Source organism: Pieris rapae, chromosome W (assembly GCF_905147795.1).
Source record: "Pieris rapae chromosome W, ilPieRapa1.1, whole genome shotgun sequence".
NCBI lineage: Eukaryota > Metazoa > Arthropoda > Insecta > Lepidoptera > Pieridae > Pieris > Pieris rapae.
Window position 1 is genome coordinate 2,341,207 of NC_059533.1, and position 17,440 is coordinate 2,358,646.

Below are 17,440 nucleotides of genomic sequence, written 5' to 3' on the forward strand. Positions count from 1 at the left end.
GCCAACAATCAATACGGATTCAGACTAAGTAGATCTACAGAAGATGCTACCACAGGACTGGTTGAAACCATAAGCTCCAAATTAGATGTAGGACAAAGATGTATCGGTGTTTTTCTTGATCTTGCCAAAGCTTTCGACACTGTTTCAAGGCCATTACTACTTGAAAAATTAGAAAGACAAGGAATTCGTGGAAATATCCTCCGTTGGTTTCAGTCCTATTTATCCAATAGAAAGCAGAGGGTTCGAGTTGATGGGCATAGCAATCAACTAGAAAACGTCTCATGCGGTTTGCCACAGGGAAGTGTTCTCAGTCTAACGCTTTTTTTAGTGTACATTAACGATTTATGGTCACTTCAGCTCACCAATGCTAAACTCTTTTCTTTCGCTGATGACACAGCTATAGTCTTCTACTCACACTCTTGGGAACAAGCCTCACGGTTAGCTCATTTAGGTCTTCGCCAAATCTCTCAATGGCTTTTAGATAATCTCCTATCTCTAAATACGTCTAAGACCAAATACATATGTTTTCACATTTCGAAATCCAGCAAACCAAACCCTATCCCCCCTATTAAATTACACTCATGTCTGAACCTTCGCAACAAATGTAACTGTCCTCTCCTGGAACCCACGAAAACAACCAAATACCTGGGATTATTTATAGATTCAAGGCTTTGTTGGAGCCTTTGTTCTGTTTTGAGCAGTTGGAGTTATTTGTTGTAACTATATGATACAAACAAAACAAAACATGACAACGACACACATACACAGAAAAGTTAGGACATTAACAGTTGTTTTACTTTATTTTTAAATAAAACAACTGTTAATAATAATAAATCCATATGGCGCCGAATTGCTGGAAGGCGAAGCTCCCGATAGGGGAGAATCTGAAGGGGACGAAACACTGGATGCACTGTCATTTGACTGAAAATAAGAAGACGAATGATGCAAGAGGTGTGATTGCACAAATGGACATAATAATTTTATTCATTGTGTCCCCAAACATTGTACATGTCGCAGTAAAGTAGTTAAATTAGAGAGTTAATTGAATCCAGTTAATTAAAGATCGATATTCAATCAAGTCGCTAGCATTTTGATTTTTTATTTTTAAAGCAGCGTCGATAACGTCGATAACGCCATCTGTCTGACCGAAAGCCAGCAAGGGATACGAAAAATATGGTGCGTAACGGGAAAATGTGAAGCGCAACAGAAAAACGTGACGGTTAATATTTTTCCAACGCCGATAAGTGTCACTTCAAAAATATGTAAGTACATACACAGTTTAGGAAAAATATTGTTTAGCAAAATACGTATAAATTTAAGTCAATAATAAATCTGTTCTAAGTAATAAATCTGTCGTGATCTTACGCCATTGCAATCTCCCGCTTCTAACGTCCACCTATAGAAAGACCTATTGCTTGAATGTCATGAAATGTCTTTGCTATCGGTGTTTCTCTTGCCACCAGATTGCGAGTTCAGTAACTAAGGACCTTACAGTTCTGTCCAACTACTGAACCATGTTGCACTTTATTAATTGGACAATATTAAGCTCCTTCAAGAAGAGCCAGAGACCAGTGTGAGTGTCCATGGGCACCATTAATTAACACATCGGGTTCATTTAAAAAAGAAATTGGCCTCGTCGATGATGTTATAAGTTTTTCAGTGAAGCGAATATGCCAATAATTTGATAAATGCGTCGGAAACAGAGAAAATTATTCTTCAAAGAATCTGTCTCTAAAAATTAAGAAAGCGGAACTTGTCCTTCTTGCTAAATACTCGAAGAAGAAGAGATTTCAGAACCAGAAGTAAGCAGTAATCAAGAATGATAAAACATACCTGCAAATATAGTTCCTGTAAAACTGGCGGCGAAAGAAAGTCTGAAGAAACACTGCCGCTTTTCTTCTCCCTCCATCATAGTCTTCTACGAAGGGATCCCTTGCTGTTGGAAGTCGCTGCAGTTTGTTTTGAGCGGCATTCAAAAATCTAGAATAAATAAATTTGGTCAAGTCGAGTTCATCAATTTTTGCTAGATTTTACGACGTCTTCAACAATAAACGTTTCACTTCAAGCAATCTAAATAGAACGTAAACTGTCTAACGATGAAAACTATACAATATTTGATAGTACATATATATATATACTGTCAGACCTCTCCCAAGTTTTAAAGAAGAGAACAATAAAATTGATAAATACTTTATATTTGCACACCGGTATATAATAATTAACAAGTTTCATGAGAATTTCTAATAGCTACCGAAACAAAGAATGCCCTGGGGAATCTTAAAACTGCCGACGGGCCCCCACCCCGCTTGATTGTTTTTTCACTTAACCAATCAACGCCCGATATTTTCCCGCCACACTACATGAGAACAAACCACCAATCGTGGGTCTTGTCAATGGAACTATTATTTACAAAATCACATTAAATATACGTACATCATTGTATCTATTATAAGTACTAATAATTTAAGATAATAAATAATAAAAATCATCTTCTGATTAAATTACCTGAATTATAACAAACTTGTATTCATTGTAAAAACCACCGGATATTTTTGTATTGCCTAGCTAACATAGCGGACAATTATTGTAAGGCATACAATAGAAGTGTTATTCACATTCTAATTATTAAATGCAATAAAAAATAAACATACAACAATAAATAAATATACAATTCTAGAAACCCCAGCAATTACATCCGTTAATTTAGTTTTCTATTCCACCACTGTTTTCTTAAGTCTACATGGTTCATCTCCCTGTTGTTACTAAAATGTTTTTGTTCTTCTGTGTAGTTAGTATAAATAACGACTTATACAAAATGTTTACCATTGAAATTATGATTTTTTAGCTATTAGGAACATTATCTATGTATAAAATATATTTATTTATTAATCAGTGAGGTGTTCCGGGCATTAAATAATACTCGTGGCTTGTACCTACAAGAGTTGTTAACATCCCCAGTACTTTCAAATTCTGCCGAAGTTGAATGGACCTCAATTGAACTTCGAAGGGCCCTGCGTAGCACAGAATGGGACTTAGAAGATTTGGAAGACACTATTTAAAATTATGCCATCACAAAGAAATCACATGGCAGAGAAAAATTCATACAAATTTAAAATTTATCATAAAGAGATTTGTGACAGAAGAACTTTTATGTATACAACTATATAACTTTTACTTTTAACTGCTACTAAGCAGGAAGTCCATGTTTGTTTTAGTTTATTTTAATAAGGCTAACAACAAAAGTTGCTCTAAAGTATTCCCATTTGACTTCAAGATGGCGGAATTGAAGAGAGATAATTGATGTTTACTCAAGTTTTTTAGTAGTTAATTAAATAAAATTACAGGTCATGAAGAATAAAACAAGTATCAACAGAAATATTGATTATGATGGGATAGCGAAAAAAAGAAGAAAAAGATGTTTTGCATACGATTTAGAGAAGTTTTTGACAATTTTAATTTTGTAAATGGAGTAAAATTATGATAATAATATGTTTTTATAAATCAGAGCTTTTGCAGGCTGTATTTCACTCTAATATTGTTATTTGTTTTATTGCCATGTTGTTTACTACTTTAGTGTTATTTCAAAGCTTAACTTTAAAGGTTAGAACTAAGAACCGCCAGACCAAGAAATGTTAGAAGCACAAGATGAGCAATTATCCCTGATAAACAACTATGAGAACACACTAAAATCTTTCTCTACTTACATTGCACACGAATTGAATGATCAAATTATGTAAGTCTATTCAAAGGAAAATATTAATCTAAATCACTATCTTTAATTTTTTACACGAGGTTATAACATACAACTGAGACAGATTAGGACAGCCATGAAAAGCATCTACAGAGTACAGACTACCACTCTACCAGAGCCTATGTCCACAAGTTGTGGGCTGTAGTTTGAATGAACTTCCACAGATCACATAAATAATTTTATGATCTGTGGAAATACACACAATCGTTTGCTAGCTATTAATAGTTATAGACTATAGTCCGTCAAGTGATAATGAGCGAGATTCTTGGCGGGAAATTGAAAAAGCGCGGTTCAAATTCTTTTCAAAGTTATATTTCAATTAAAATAAATATTATCTCTTATTTATTTATTTATTTGGAAACAAAACAGATACATCTTTACAATAAAAATAAACACATCAGATGTATCCACAATAGGTTTCACTTAACTTTATCTTAATATATAAATCTCGTGTCACAATGTTTGTCCTCAATGGACTCCTAAATTACGTAACCGATTATTATAAAATTTGCACACCATGTGCAGTTCGATCCAACTTGAGAGATAGGATAGGTAAGATCTTTAATTATAGTCGCAATTTTATTTTATTGCATATTATTTGTTTATTATTTGATACAATTCTAACAGATGGCGCTGAGTTAAAGGTAGTTTAGTTTAGGTCCGTGTCGTGGTACCAACGTTTCACATAAGTTCTCCTACGGTTTCCCTTGATTAATCTACTACTATGTAATATAACAAAAACCTTAGCCACAGCAACGCTTGGCCGAGTCTGCTAGTATAACTATATGATACAAACAAAACAAAACATGACAACGACACACATACATAGCAAAGTTAGGACATTAACAGTTGTTTTACTTTATTTTTAAATAAAACAACTGTTAATAATAATAAATCCATATGGCGCCGAATTGCTGGAAGGCGAAGCTCCCGATAGGGGAGAATCTGAAGGGGACGAAACACTGGATGCACTGTCATTTGACTGAAAATAAGAAGACGAATGATGCAAGAGGTGTGATTGCACAAATGGACATAATAATTTTATTCATTGTGTCCCCAAACATTGTACATGTCGCAGTAAAGTAGTTAAATTAGAGAGTTAATTGAATCCAGTTAATTAAAGATCGATATTCAATCAAGTCGCTAGCATTTTGATTTTTTATTTTTAAAGCAGCGTCGATAACGTCGATAACGCCATCTGTCTGACCGAAAGCCAGCAAGGGATACGAAAAATATGGTGCGTAACGGGAAAATGTGAAGCGCAACAGAAAAACGTGACGGTTAATATTTTTCCAACGCCGATAAGTGTCACTTCAAAAATATGTAAGTACATACACAGTTTAGGAAAAATATTGTCTAGCAAAATACGTATAAATTTAAGTCAATAATAAATCTGTTCTAAGTAATAAATCTGTCGTGATCTTACGCCATTGCAATCTCCCGCTTCTAACGTCCACCTATAGAAAGACCTATTGCTTGAATGTCATGAAATGTCTTTGCTATCGGTGTTTCTCTTGCCACCAGATTGCGAGTTCAGTAACTAAGGACCTTACAGTTCTGTCCAACTACTGAACCATGTTGCACTTTATTAATTGGACAATATTAAGCTCCTTCAAGAAGAGCCAGAGACCAGTGTGAGTGTCCATGGGCACCATTAATTAACACATCGGGTTCATTTAAAAAAGAAATTGGCCTCGTCGATGATGTTATAAGTTTTTCAGTGAAGCGAATATGCCAATAATTTGATAAATGCGTCGGAAACAGAGAAAATTATTCTTCAAAGAATCTGTCTCTAAAAATTAAGAAAGCGGAACTTGTCCTTCTTGCTAAATACTCGAAGAAGAAGAGATTTCAGAACCAGAAGTAAGCAGTAATCAAGAATGATAAAACATACCTGCAAATATAGTTCCTGTAAAACTGGCGCCGAAAGAAAGTCTGAAGAAACACTGCCGCTTTTCTTCTCCCTCTATCATAGTCTTCTACGAAGGGATCCCTTGCTGTTGGAAATCGCTGCAGTTTGTTTTGAGCGGCATTCAAAAATCTAGAATAAATAAATTTGGTCAAGTCGAGTTCATCAATTTTTGCTAGATTTTACGACGTCTTCAACAATAAACGTTTCACTTCAAGCAATCTTAATAGAACGTAAACTGTCTAACGATGAAAACTATACAATATTTGATAGTACATATATATATATACTGTCAGACCTCTCCCAAGTTTTAAAGAAGAGAACAATAAAATTGATAAATACTTTATATTTGCACACCGGTATATAATAATTAACAAGTTTCATGAGAATTTCTAATAGCTACCGAAACAAAGAATGCCCTGGGGAATCTTAAAACTGCCGACGGGCCCCCACCCCGCTTGATTGTTTTTTCACTTAACCAATCAACGCCTGATATTTTCCCGCCACACTACATGAGAACAAACCACCAATCGTGGGTCTTGTCAATGGAACTATTATTTACAAAATCACATTAAATATACGTACATCATTGTATCTATTATAAGTACTAATAATTTAAGATAATAAATAATAAAAATCATCTTCTGATTAAATTACCTGAATTATAACAAACTTGTATTCATTGTAAAAACCACCGGATATTTTTGTATTGCCTAGCTAACATAGCGGACAATTATTGTAAGGCATACAATAGAAGTGTTATTCACATTCTAATTATTAAATGCAATAAGTATATATCAACTATTTCAAAATAAACATACAACAATAAATAAATATACAATTCTAGAAACCCCAGCAATTACATCCGTTAATTTAGTTTTCTATTCCACCACTGTTTTCTTAAGTCTACATGGTTCATCTCCCTGTTGTTACTAAAATGTTTTTGTTCTTCTGTGTAGTTAGTATAAATAACGACTTATACAAAATGTTTACCATTGAAATTATGATTTTTTAGCTATTAGGAACATTATCTATGTATAAAATATATTTATTTATTAATCAGTGAGGTGTTCCGGGCATTAAATAATACTCGTGGCTTGTACCTACCCTGGCAAGAGTTGTTAACATCCCCAGTACTTTCAAATTCTGCCGAAGTTGAATGGACCTCAATTGAACTTCGAAGGGCCCTGCGTAGCACAGAATGGGACTTAGAAGATTTGGAAGACACTATTTAAAATTATGCCATCACAAAGAAATCACATGGCAGAGAAAAATTCATACAAATTTAAAATTTATCATAAAGAGATTTGTGACAGAAGAACTTTTATGTATACAACTATATAACTTTTACTTTTAACTGCTACTAAGCAGGAAGTCCATGTTTGTTTTAGTTTATTTTAATAAGGCTAACAACAAAAGTTGCTCTAAAGTATTCCCATTTGACTTCAAGATGGCGGAATTGAAGAGAGATAATTGATGTTTACTCAAGTTTTTTAGTAGTTAATTAAATAAAATTACAGGTCATGAAGAATAAAACAAGTATCAACAGAAATATTGATTATGATGGGATAGCGAAAAAAAGAAGAAAAAGATGTTTTGCATACGATTTAGAGAAGTTTTTGACAATTTTAATTTTGTAAATGGAGTAAAATTATGATAATAATATGTTTTTATAAATCAGAGCTTTTGCAGGCTGTATTTCACTCTAATATTGTTATTTGTTTTATTGCCATGTTGTTTACTACTTTAGTGTTATTTCAAAGCTTAACTTTAAAGGTTAGAACTAAGAACCGCCAGACCAAGAAATGTTAGAAGCACAAGATGAGCAATTATCCCTGATAAACAACTATGAGAACACACTAAAATCTTTCTCTACTTACATTGCACACGAATTGAATGATCAAATTATGTAAGTCTATTCAAAGGAAAATATTAATCTAAATCACTATCTTTAATTTTTTACACGAGGTTATAACATACAACTGAGACAGATTAGGACAGCCATGAAAAGCATCTACAGAGTACAGACTACCACTCTACCAGAGCCTATGTCCACAAGTTGTGGGCTGTAGTTTGAATGAACTTCCACAGATCACATAAATAATTTTATGATCTGTGGAAATACACACAATCGTTTGCTAGCTATTAATAGTTATAGACTATAGTCTGTCAAGTGATAATGAGCGAGATTCTTGGCGGGAAATTGAAAAAGCGCGGTTCAAATTCTTTTCAAAGTTATATGGTTAAACTTTCCAATATGGCCCGTCGATTTTTGAGGTTTTTTTGATGGGAGATGGAAGAGGGGATGGAGAAATACCCCCTGTGTCATTCCCAACCTGCGGAAACCCAAAGTTACGGAGATATTCATGTTTAAAATTTTAAGGCTAGAATGGTAACAATTTAGAAATGTGTCCCTGAATTTGATAATACTCATTATGTAAGTGTCTCTTTACCTTTAATGGAACACCTCCAAGTTATTTTTTCTGCCGGAGTTCCGTCTAAATATTAATAAAGGTTATTTAAACCTGTATAATGTATTATAGAAATTCGTAAATAAATCGTACATTTTCCATTGCTTACTTTTTTTTATTTTCAATTTATCCCTAATGGGAAAGGCAAAGGACTTTAGCCATACAGATTCCATTAGTTATTAGAGACGTGACATTTTGCATCAAAATCGTTTTTTTAATTTGTCGATAGTTTTTTTAGAATAAAAACTTGAATTTTATTCAAATATAATATAATAATATGATATAAATATTAGTTTTTTATATGATTATTGATGATTTCAGAAACAGTTCTTAGAAAAAAGAAATTCATATACTAACCTAACCTAACCGAACTAGATAATAATTCGGTTTTTGAACGGCTCCGATTATTTATATACACTCTAGGGGTAGGACAGACAAGACCACGTGGATAGTGGGGTGCTTTGATTCGGTGTTGGGTACTTTTAGGTTATTAAATAAAATGTTATTAAAAAAAATATTCATATACTAACCTAACCTAACCGAACTAGATAATAATTAATTTTTTTAATTACAAATAATTAATTTGATCATAAGTTACAAATAATCTATGGTCCATATTGGAAAGTTTAGTAGTATCGATACGTCAAATTTTTCGAACCCTTCACTAATCGATACGTGAAATGGTTGATGTTTGACATCAGTTATTTGTCAAATTCATTGTGTTATGACGTGTTATGGAATGATATTTGTCCATTTATATGGAAAGTATAAATAAATATATCTCATGAACCGTAAGTTTCCGCAACTTAATACTTTACAAAACGCTTTCTTATGGTGAGTACTATCTACAAAAAAAATTTGAGCATTCAAATCGACGGGTCATATTGGAAAGTTTAGCCTTTTTGTGTTTTCGATGAACATTTGCTCTAACAGTCAAAAGAATGGATACAAATGAAGCGTTGGACGAAAAAGATAGTGGTCCTGAGGTTCAATTACACTTTCCCTCCTCAGTGATGAGTAGAATTGAGGAATTAATGGGCGGAAGTGAACATTTCGACAGCGACGAAGTAAGTTTCAGTGTAAGTGTGTAATTGTGTAATTAATAGTGTAATTTTAAATATTTTGTGTATTTTTGTATATTTATTGAATACAAGATGAAGTTCATTGTAATTAGATTATATATAACAAAACAACTCTTGAATTCGAACTCATTGGTGTCCCTCAACACTTCTAATCAAAGGGTTAAGATTGTAAGTACATTTTACAACAAGTTTAAACTTGTAATCACATTCATGAGCCTTTGATTTTCTTATGATTGATGAGGTGTCAGTTAACAAAGCAAGATCCTCATTACATTTACAAAATTTCTGCCATTTCAGGCCCTTTTTCTCTTAAAAAAAGATATTATTAAGCAGCAATGTGCTTTGAAGCAAACCAGTATTACACAGTTCTTTTGAAAGATTAATTAATTCACTTTATGAATACATGCATGTCTAAAGTTTTCACATTGTTATAAAATAACAGTTAATAAATAATAATTGATATACTTAATATTATTCAGTGTTATTATTATTATTTCTCCCAAATATTTCAAACAATTTAATATTTCAAACACTTGATAATCCTTATTGAGTCCCACAATTTTCAAATTAACGAGAGTTGACTGTATTAACAGTATTATTATTGTAGACAAACTGGTTCTCTAACATTTGGTTGTGGCCTCAGAGATCTGTTTCTGTACCTATATCTAAGATGATTCAAAACTATTTCTCCCATATGGCAAAATCCATAGCTCACATAGGTTTTTGTATTCAGACACTGTTAAACTTGGACTTACATAGTTGACAAATTAACTTGAAGTAATTTCTCCTTAGTTTCTTTTAATATTAATTAATTTTAAATTTTTATTTTAAAAAAAGCCGTTTTTCATTTTCTAAACATTTTCAGTATTATCTAGGTACAACAGAGTATAATTGTTACAACATTTGATTATACTGCAGTGGTAAAGGTGTAATATGCATATTTTCATAACAGTACAAGGAAAATCTAATCTTCTAAATTGAAAGAATCTTTCAAAAAATCAGCGCAATATCATAAGAATGAAATGATTCTATTAAAAGTTAATTGTTGTAAAAAATTTCAGTTTGATGCAGTAGCCTACATCAATCGAGTGTTTCCAACGGAACAGTCATTATCAGGGGTTGAGGCGGCAGCCTCTAGATGTGAATTCCGTTTAGCAGCTGTTCAACATGACATCTGGAGGTTGGTACAGGCCCAACACGATCAAAGGAAAGCCGGCCACCAGGCATTGCTGGAAGCCCAGAAGTGCATCTCGGAGTTGTCATTACAGGTAAGAAGAAGAGATATTGGTTTTGTTTTTATTTCACCTCTACCTCATATCACTGACATGTAGACTATATTCCAAATGATACTAAACCATCTGCTGTCATGCAAAATTGTTTCATTTTCATTTTTTTCTGGAAGTTGTTGAACTGTCTGTTCGCATAGTTCCTCTTAATACATTGTGTTTTTGGGGTTTGTCATTCACATGCTGATTAGGTTTCATTTCTGCCTTGTATTTCGTAACTAATTCGACTTAGAGGCTTTGAAGAAAATAGTGCACTAATTCTAAATAGGCAATTATTCAAACAATTTTTGAATCCACACCTAAGCTTTCTGCCACATTTACTAACCATTTTGGAACCATTAGGCTTCCTCATACATGGGTCATTTGTCACATATCAACACGTTATGCCTAGAACGCCCATGAAAGTTGGTTCATGTCTTAGGTAGCGGATATAAACAAGAAATCAGAACGCAGTGAAGGTATGGTTCGCGAGATCACATCTGAAATAAAGCAATTGGATTGTGCGAAGTGGAATTTGACGGCAGCCATCACGGCGCTGAACCATCTTCATATGTTGGCCGGTGGAGCCGCATCTTTGAGGACATTGGCGCAGAATCGACAGTATAAAGAACTCGTCTTGCCGTTGCAAGCCATTATGGAGGTTTGTGTTTCATTTTTAGTAGTTCATAGATGTGCTCTGCGGTACCTGCAGCAGCAGCCTAAAAAGCTTTGCAGGTTCTTACCAAAATTTACGCAGCGTATAGACTTGTATTTGTTTCTTAGAGGGAAGTAGGTGATCAGCTTGAAGGTCGTGGATCAAAGGCTCATTTTATATAACTAAAGTTTTTGGTGCATTTTCTGTTTTAATAAATTAATGAATGGATTGTCCCGTTTGAGGGGAATTATTATTTGGTGACACGGCAATGTGAATTCAAAGCAGTTCGACTGTTTTCGTTCTTCTAGCAGACGTACAAGCTTCAAGAAATCAAGTAGTGTATAATATTGTTATGGGCATTATGATGTGACCAGGTGAGAAGGCCCTTTAAGTAGGGAATCAATAATCCGGTAACCGTAGAAGAGATGAGTTGCGAGTTGATGTCTTCATTTTTCAGGTGCTCCAACATTTAGAGAATTATCGCGATATTCGCGAATTGAACGCTCTAAGAGAAGAAGTGCACTCGATTCGTACGAATCTCGCTGAACAAATATTGGCGGATTTTAGACAGGCCTTCACTGGTAAGTGTTTTAACTTTGGTCTTTGGATGAGTTAACACCGTTGGTTATGTAATCTATTTGGTAGATCGTTACCCCAAGTTTATAAACTTATTTAGGAACACTGTCATAGTTATGCGCCCCTAGAGTTTAACATGAATTAGCTTTTTTTATTATAGAATAGGGGGCAAACGGGCAGGAGGCTCACCTGATGTTAAGTGATACCGCCGCCCATGGACACTCTCAATGCCAGAGGGCTCGCGAGTGCGTTGCCGGCCTTTTAAGAATTGGTACGCTCTTTTCTTAAGGGCCCTTAGTTGAATTGTTTCAAATATACCCATCGCCTGTGCACACTAAATGTACTTAGTTTTCTTTTATAAAACTATATATCATCTATATATGTATCAACTAATCAGTCGAAGTTGCATAGTACCGATGCTGTATCCTTAATGGTAATGAATGAACTGTTCAGGTGGAAGTAAAAGCACCATTTCCCAACGTACATTGAGTGAGGCCTGCGGAGTCGTCGATGCGTTGGAGCCCAAAGTGCGGCAAGATCTGCTCAAATGGTTCATAGGACTGGAATTACAGGTGAGTACCGACCTTTTTAATGTAACAGACGGGCAGGTGGCTCACGCGATGTTAAGTGATACCGGACATGGACACCAACGTTCCCAGAAGACCTTTTAAGATATGGTACTCTCTTTTCTTCAGGGCCCTTAGTTGAATTGGTTCAATAATACCCATCGCCCGTGGACACTGAATGCCAGAGCGCTGGCAACTCTTCAAACATCCACTGTTCTACAACTGTGCGTTTTTCCATGCAGTTTTTGCCGCGCCACCACCACCACCACCACTTTATGGAACCAGCTGCCGACTGAAGTATTTCCTAACCAATTCGAGTTAGGGTCCTTCAAGAAAAGAGCGTACCAATTCTTAAAAGGCCGGCAACGCACTCGCGAGCCCTCTGGAATTTAGAGAGCCCATGTGTCCCTTTAAGAAAAGAGCTATCAATTCATAAAACACCGGAAACGAGTGTCTTCTGTCAATGTCCATGGGACCTTGCATGATGAGGATGAGTCTCCACCCGTATGTCTCCTAACGGAGCTCCTCTCACTTGTCTTCAAACTCTACTCTTTCTCGTACCTCCTGCCCGTTTGCCCCCTGTTCTAAAAAAATAACTCTGATATATACTTGATGCATATATTTAAGGAGTATGAACACCTGTTTTCCCCTGAACAAGAGTGCGCGTGGTTGCCCCAAATAGCGAAGCGATACTCCTGGCTCAAGAAGCACCTGCTGGCCGTCGAGCAGACCAAAGGTGCTATATTCCCAGCGGCATGGCGGCTCAGCGAGAGGATCGCTCATCACTTTTGCATGGTAGGTGGATGAAAGAGGATTCATATGGAGTGCCAGAATGTATGCCCATGCCATGCCTCCTGATAGAGGACAAATCAAATTATTCTTGATTACTCAAGATATCATATGGAATGTTCCATGGTGTAATGGTTGCAGCTCCTTACAAGCGTTGTGTAAAAGAAAAAACTGGCGAGGCGGAGAGTTTATTGCCAGTTCTTCTCTTCCGTTCTACGCCCTTGATTTGAGAACTGGCAGTGAATGTAAAATTAGAAGCATTTAATTTTTTTTTTTTTGACGTTCATAAGTGTATATTATTACGTTACCCTCTATAGGAATATTCACTTCTATAGTGGTGTTTAATTTTTTTAGATAACCCGGGAAAGTCTAACTTCCCTAATGTCGTCCCGTAGGAATGAAATCGACTGCAAATTATTGCTTTATGCGATACAACAGACGCACAATTTCGAATTATTACTTCATAAACGTTTTATTGGTGAGTTAAAATACTATTTATTGGTTAAATGTTTTTAACTGTATGCGCATGTGCAAAAGTGCATCGGTCCTTATAAAACAATCCAAGTTTCTTATATTGTGAATATTTTATGTTACGTGAAGTTTCAAACCGATTTAAAATAAAATAAAAAACGTTTAATTTGGAATATAAGATCATCATGGTATGACTTATTCCACGTCATTGAATTCACGCCTGTTGGCATCCCTACTCATCGGCAAAAAAGACAGAGGGTGTTGGCCGAGAGAAAAAGCCGAGAGAAAAAGTAAAAAACTCTCGGTACTCTTTTAAAAAAGCAAATCATCATACAATACTTATTTTACTGTACATTACTAACTTGCACATTACTAACCTCTACTAAGTGATTCTCTCTAAGTGAATGTAATTCTTTGAGAAATAAAGTATCTAGCATCGAGAGTGTCCATGGGCGTCGGTATCACTTAACCGGGTCAGGTTCAGGTGAGCCTCCTGCCCGTTTGCCCCTGTTCTATAAAAAAAAATCTTTAAACCGAAATACTTTTTATTGCCTTCATACGTCAAGCTCAGAAGAAAGATGATTTATTATTTTTCTCCTAACTTCAGGCACAGAGTTGGGACCAGAAGCGGAAGCTAATTCGGAAGTCATCTCCTTTGATGATTATATTGAGGTAAGCCATCTATTACTGCTAATTAAATACCCCATAATTATCCATAGGCTGGTGTAACCAAAGGGTGGAGTTTTACTTAATACAATGCATTGTGAACTATTTTAGAATCTCGAAGATGTGACGTCACTCAAGAGTCCATGGGTGGGTGTGGTCGGAGGATGCTTTGAAGAGCATCTTTCCCTTTACATAAGCAGTCTTGATAATAATCTACGGTCGCTGATGGATCGGTTTATTCAGGTACTTATACTTTTGTAATGTAATAGCTGTAATTAAATGGTAATGTAAGAATAATTACACTTATTTGACGGTAATATTGATTACCAATATTGTCTTAATGAAACGTAAAAAGGTTTGAGATATTGTTGCTCTAGGATATGAATATTTTCTTGGATCTACCATCTATTATGTATATATTATATATATATATATAACACCTTAATACCTATTTTGTTATATATATATATATTTATATATATCTCAAAATAGCTATATACATCTATTATGGATATACCTATTTTGTTATGGCTGACTTTCTTTGCAAATAAACAATGTATGTTGTATTACCACACTAATGTCATCGCAGTAATATTACGCAACGGAAATTAATAGTAATTCAGTAATTATGGTAATTTTCCGTATGAAAATATCACCTAAATGGGCTACCCACTGCCGTATTTTCGATTCAATTCGGCAATGAGCGAACTTTCTGACATTATTAGTCTCAATTGTCATTAATGGTTTGATTTTATTAATAATATTACGGTAAATTCGCTATAACAAGAGTGAATTGTTTGTAATAATATTAACAGTGTATAATTAAATTCAGCCCATATTTATACTCGTAGGAAGCTAAGAATATAGAAATCGGCGACTGCGAGGGGAGTGGATCGGGAGGAGTGTTGGCAAGTTGTGCGGATCTCTTTCTCTTTTATAAGAAATGCCTCTCACAATGCGCCACTCTGTCTACGAGGGATCCGATGTTAGGTGAGTTGAGGGTTGGCTTATACGATTTTTATGGATTTATTTGTTTATTTAAAATAGGTCAGCTAATTGGTTTTTATGTACATATCTAAACAAACTTTCTTCTATAAGATATAGGTAGACCTTATTGCATGATTATGGCTGATAGCTTGCGCTGTGTTTTAACTCCTTTAGCTGACCCCGGCATCGACGTGTCAGATGTATTTCAAGTTAAATACTAAGGTCAAATGAAAATAGCATGAAAGACAAAAAGGTTAATTTATAAAAGAAAGAAAAATGCTGGAAATTTTCTACACTTCGAAGTTTTTATTATTTTCTGGTGGAAAAATCATACAGATCTAAATGTCTTTCTAGAATTGTCGGCCGTGTTCGGGAAATATCTCCGCGAGTACGCGGGCTCGGTCCTCCAGAATGCATTACCGAGGAGTAATTCGAACACAGTGAACAATATTGTCACGAACATACACACATTTCTGAAGGACGAGAGTGCTGTGAGGTAATTTTCAAAATTATTTATTATTTGTTAAAGACAGCTCATAGGCAATAACAAATAACGTTCAATTCTTAACTGTCAGTCGACTTTGGCATTTACTTAAGGAAATGCCAAATTTAACTATTTGTCAACTAGTTTTTTTTAACGTAGGCTTCAAAACTGTTAAATATCATTGGCGCTAGCTCCTAGGTCTGGGATCAATTGCTAGACAACAAAATCCTGGAAATATTGGAGCGTCATAGACTTGATCATGATCGTTTCTCTTCCCAGATATACGAAGCAGGAAATCTCGAAGATCACAAGCGTAATAACAACGTCGGAGTACTGTTTGGAGACGACAGTTCATCTCGAGCAAAAGTTGAAAGAAAAGATTCACCCGAGTCTGTCCAATAAAATCGATTTGGGCCCGGAACAGGATTTATTTCACAAAATGATCAGCACCTGCATTCAAATCCTAGTCCAAGATCTGGAGCTGGCCTGCGAGCCGGCCCTGTCCTCTATGACCAAAATATCTAAAATAATCACCACTTCGACACGGTCGGCGACCAGAGTTCGTACGTCACTCAGGCCATCATGCATTTGAAGAACTCGATCCCGATCCTGAGAGACAATCTCGCCTCGTCCCGAAAGTATTTCACCCAGTTCTGCATCAGATTCGCCAATTCCTTCATTCCGAAATTCATTCAGAACATCTACAAGTGCAAGCCGATCTCCACCGTCGGCTCCGAGCAGTTGCTGCTCGACACGCACATGCTGAAGACGGTGCTCCTGGAGTTGCCCTCCCTCGGCTCGGACGTCAAACGCCAAGCGCCGACGACCTACACGAAAGTCGTCATCAAACTGATGACGAAAGCCGAGATGATTCTGAAGCTGGTCATGGCGCCGTTGGATAATAACTTGGAGGGTTTCGTGGCCCAGTTTCTGCAATTGTTGCCGGATAGCACGCTGGTGGAGTTCCATAAAGTGCTGGATATGAAGGGAGCCAAATTGAGTAAGAGCCAGTTGAGCAGTTTGGACGCTCTTTTTAAGGAGACATCGAGGAGTTATAGTGAGACTGTTAAATAAAGATTTAACTTTAAGAGCGGATTCAAAATGGCGGATATAGAGGTGGTGCCGGCCTTTAATGTAACATTCAAAGGGATTCGCCGAACAACCGACAGCCGAGTTGAGTGGAGAGATGTATTGAATATATATAAATATTGACAAAGCTACCGGCAGGTCGCCACCCTAAAGAGTAAGTCTTACTTACCTGTACTATTATAAATATATTGACATTATATTAGATATATCATTTAATATACCTAAAAATCATAACCATTCGATAAATCATTAACGCAAGGAATAAAATTAAAAAATTTGTTAGAAGTTTGTAAATAGTGAAATGTTTTATTGTACAATTGTACAAATTTTAAATATATAAAAGTATAGTATATACTGTTTATGTAAGCTTTAATTCCAATAGTTTTGTTTTATTCAATTTGCGTACATTGAACATGTAAAGCTGCCATTATATATTGGTTCCTCATATCGTAAGTAAATGTTTAATTCAACGAATAGCAAGCTAACTTGACGGGCTGTCGAGATTATGTATTAGGGTATTTAAGGCCCAAAAGAAATGTATTAAAGCAAATTTATCTCTTCCATGTATTCATATTTTAGAAATATCCCTATTCGTACACAGAAATATACCTATTTTTAAATCTAATGTGGAAGTCGAAGTAAAAAATTAAACATAGGGAGAAATTGGGAGAGCCAAAAA

General features: G+C 35.3%; 1 long non-coding RNA gene and 1 pseudogene across 1 annotated transcript; one reads left to right on the forward strand and one right to left on the reverse strand.

The window, feature by feature from the left end:
* Window positions 1-776: 776 nt before the first annotated feature.
* LOC123690465 lies at window positions 777-7,722 on the reverse strand. The gene is made up of 4 exons (XR_006751091.1): window positions 7,541-7,722; window positions 5,646-5,792; window positions 1,834-1,980; window positions 777-921 (listed from the first exon to the last, which is right to left on the reverse strand). It is a non-coding gene; the product is annotated as an uncharacterized LOC123690465 (long non-coding RNA).
* A 1,314-nt stretch (window positions 7,723-9,036) lies between these two features.
* On the forward strand, window positions 9,037-17,064 carry LOC123690457 (annotated as a pseudogene).
* Window positions 17,065-17,440: the final 376 nt, after the last annotated feature.